The 4,081-nt window shown below is 33.9% G+C and overlaps 1 protein-coding gene across 4 annotated transcripts in view; it reads left to right on the top strand.

The window, feature by feature from the left end:
- Positions 1 to 4,081, top strand: part of LOC143211701 (uncharacterized) — a 28,083-nt gene that overhangs the window by 141 nt on the left and 23,861 nt on the right. The gene's annotated exons all lie outside the window — the stretch shown is intronic.

The following is a 4,081-nucleotide window of genomic DNA, read 5'->3' as shown; positions in this document are numbered from 1 at the left end:
GTAAGCCCTAGTCAGATCTCCCTTTAATATTGCCCCCTCGGATAGCGTTTAGCGGGTCCGCGGTCGCGTTGCGGATATTATCACCGTGGCTTCGAGAGTGCCGGCACTCGCGAGAACGTAGAGTCGCGAGGGGTATGAAATAGTATGAATCCGTTGCACAGTGGTTCGAGAAGGCGATTTTACTGGCCAAAAGTCAATTTTATACATATACAATATACATATATTAGTAGGCGTGGTTTCATTATTTAATTAGGTTCCCAACATTATTTAATCCATGTGCGAATACTGCAATATTATTGGCAATTTAAACTTTGGGAAGGTTTTTAAAAAAATGTATAAAAGTGTTAGACATCAGAATTCATTTATATACTGTGTAATTTAGTTTAAGAGTTGAAAATAATTTTGAATTACAATGTCGGAAAGTATGTTCCACTTAGTGTTCCTGATTTCTCAACATTTTTCATTTCTCGAGAAATGAGAAATGAGGCTATATTTCTCGAGAATTCTCGAGAATTCTCGAGAATTTTTAATAAAATAAAAATATATTGGAAAACTTATGATATTTGGAATATCGTTGATAATATTTATCGAAAGCGCAAAAAACTTTAACTGAATGTTTATTCCTGTCCAATATGTACATAACTTTAAAAACAAGGAAAAAATAGACGCTTAATATAGCCGATATTTATTTATTTAAAACCAAACTTTTATAAAGTGAAACATTACGCTTTTGTTTTGAAATGACTTCTTAAGAAGCATAATGCGTCTAATGTAGAATCAGACAATCTACTCCTTTTTTTTTGTTATAAAATCCGTAGCCGTAGAAAAATTTCTTTCATTTTGTGTAGATGTTGGCTTTATTGTATGTAGAACATCCAAAGGTTGCTGCAGATTGGGTGTCCTTTTTCCAGTGGACTGAAAAATCGGCTCTAATGTTGCTAATAAAATTTCGGCAATTTTAATATATTTATCGTTCCACATGTAGTCTACATTTATTTCAGATAGTGCTCTTTTAATAGGATTCCGTACTCTCAAAAATCGTCTAATCATAGCCTCTATAGTGTTCCACCTGGTTTTACAATCCAAAATGAGTTTTAATTTTGTATTTTGTTCTTCCTCTATATATTTCTGCAGAATATCATTCTTTACCGGCGAATTTTTAAATATTTTTACCATTTTTCGAATTGCTGTGACTGTTTCTCTGATTGTTGGTCGTAATTGAACGTTTGAGGTTTCTATTGTTTCGACATCGGAATCTGAATGATCTGAATCGGCTGAATCTTTATTTTCGTTTTCTAAAAATCTATTGTTTTCGTCCGAATCACCAGATTGGGTATCATCAGTATTTTTTTTACATAAAATATTTTTAAAACAGCTAAATGTATCCCATGATTATAACACAGCTGTTGGTATGCCGGAGAGAGTCGTCCTTTGCATAACAGACGCCCCATCACTCATAACAGCTAGAACGTCTTCTTGTAGTGAAAGTCTAAAAGAATTTAGTTTTACAGTAAGTAATTCTAAAGCTTTTTCAGCTGTACAGCTTCCATGAATTGGTATTAACCCTAGATTGGTAGATTCCTTGCTACTGTAATACATATGTACATCCAATATCCATATATCTTTTATTGTTTACACTCGTCCATTCATCAATAGATATGCTGAATTTTTTGTTGTTTAATTTTAGTGTTTTTATTTTTTTAATTAATTCTTCTTTCTTCTGCGTATAATACTCCATCATTAATTGCATTACATCTGATGAATTACGGTGGAGACTAAATCCTTTGATCGATAAACTGTGTCTTATAAATTCACTTTTAGTGATTTGATTAATTGAAAATCGATCAACAGTTGCCAATTTCGATATTATTTCTGACAAAATTGGTCGTGTAATAAATTTATTAATTGTTTCATTGTCATCTGAATACCGAAATCGTTTGACGGATTTAAAACTAAAACTACTGGTACTTGGTTCATCCATACTTTCCACTCGTTTAAAACTGTGAGCACCTTCAAGATGCCTACGAAGACCTATGGTTGCCGATCCTTTGCAAGAAAGCTGTTTTTCACAAATATTGCAGGTAGCAGACTCTTTGTTTTTATTTTTTTGAAAATATTCCCAGCAATCTTTGTATGTCTTATTCATATTGACAGGCTAAAATATTATGAATAACCAGATTATATAAATAATAAATACATAAAAATTACAACAAATAAATTATAGTAACAATAACTAACTTGACACCAACTATGCACGAACGGACACAAGAACTAAACCTTCGTTTTTGGAATTCAACCGTAGACTGCCTGTTTGTTCACGCAGAACAGAGAATCACGATTAACGCGATCGTCACTTTTTCCGAAGTTTCATCGCTGCCGCCTAGACATTGTATCACAGTGTGTCGTGCAGCGAACATCAAAGCACCAAGTGCATTACCTGACATCGACACGCATTCCCAACAATTATTATAAATTATCACATTGCAAACATGCATACGTAGGCATCGATATTCTGCTTGTAGATATGCTTATGCCTACGCGATTGATTAGTATAATATGCAATTTGAGTTAACTAAAAATTCATTTCCGAAAATATGTTATGAAATAAATGAGATTGATAAGAATTTTCCTTGAGTTAAATTTCTCGAGAAATGTGAGAAATAACCAATTATAGAGAAATTCTCGACAAAGAACTCTCGAGAAGGAACACTAGTTCCACTTTAACCTTCCCATCATACTGTCTTGACATCACAAAAGGTTAATTATTTTTATATATTTGTAGATAAATATAACTTTAAAAGTGGGAACTTTTTTGAAGGTGATCCGAGCAGGAAAATAATTACTGTGTCTGATGTTATTGAAGTGACTTGTGACGAAACTAGAAAGTCCATTAAAGAAAAAGTACGTCTTTTTTGCAACAATTTATCCCAGAAATGAAAAAATTGTCATCGGTCACTAAAGCGGTTTAAAGCGAATTACGATAAATGGTTACAACAACATCTAATCTTTGATCGAAACGTAAATGAAGATCAATTGATGATGCAGAAGATTTAGATGGAGAGGAATTCGAATTAGCCATGTTGAAATATTTGAATAATTTAGTATTAACATCGCACGCGGAAATATAATTATATACAAATTTATTGCGTTGAAAAATGTCGAAATGTGTGTGTCTCTTTAATTTTGGCCACAAAAACCAAATTTCCAGACTATGTGCATAGTATTGAATTCACCATTTTGAATTTTTCATTTTTGATGTCAAATTCGTTATCAGTGACCTGAAAACATCTGATTATCAACTTTTATAAAGATCCAATGACACTTTCACTTTTGGCCAGTAAAATCGCGTTCTCGGACCACTGTGCGTTGGTCGGCGAGCACACGTGGAAGGATATTATGTATTTAGCGATTGTATTTAGCGAAAGACCCGTGTGCCGTCGTTTATTTCACATAAGCCTCGTTCCGTTCCACGGTGGGACGCCACCACGTACCCGATTCGCATAGCCGTAACTAGTTCAGAGTTCAGACGACAGCAGCCATTTAGAGATCGCGTATTCCGTCGGAATTCGGGCGTAGATATGCCGTTCTGGCCTACGGAGACGCGAACACCTTGTTCCTGCCAAATTCGCCGCGTAGTTAGAGACGTCCTTGAGACAGAGCGCGTGCAGTTAACATCCGTCGCAAAATAATTTGTAACGCGCCGCACAGTGTCGCAAACCATGGACAAAAATCGAAAAAGTCACATCTTCATATCGATTCAAAACTATGTTCATACTATGTTAAAATGTCCAAATAATCATTTTTTGAAAACAAAAATTTTAAAAATGCAGTAGAAAATTAGTTGCAGGCAATCTTGTAAGCGAATATTAGGAAGATCAAATAGTACATCAATTCTCAACGTAACTTGTTTACGTTGTGATATGAACAAAACACGTTTCTAGGAAATAATTTTTTTAGGAAATAATGGCTAGGTGTTGGCTAATTGTAATTCAACTTTAAAAATTTTGTAATACTTATATGCAACATAATAATTGACCTGAAATGAAACAATAAAATTTTATAGGTTTCCCTAACCTTTACC

This window comes from Lasioglossum baleicum, chromosome 8 (assembly GCF_051020765.1).
Source record: "Lasioglossum baleicum chromosome 8, iyLasBale1, whole genome shotgun sequence".
In the NCBI taxonomy this organism is placed as follows: domain Eukaryota; kingdom Metazoa; phylum Arthropoda; class Insecta; order Hymenoptera; family Halictidae; genus Lasioglossum; species Lasioglossum baleicum.
Note: the sequence above shows the minus strand (reverse complement) of the source record. Positions and strands in the feature narration are given on the sequence as shown.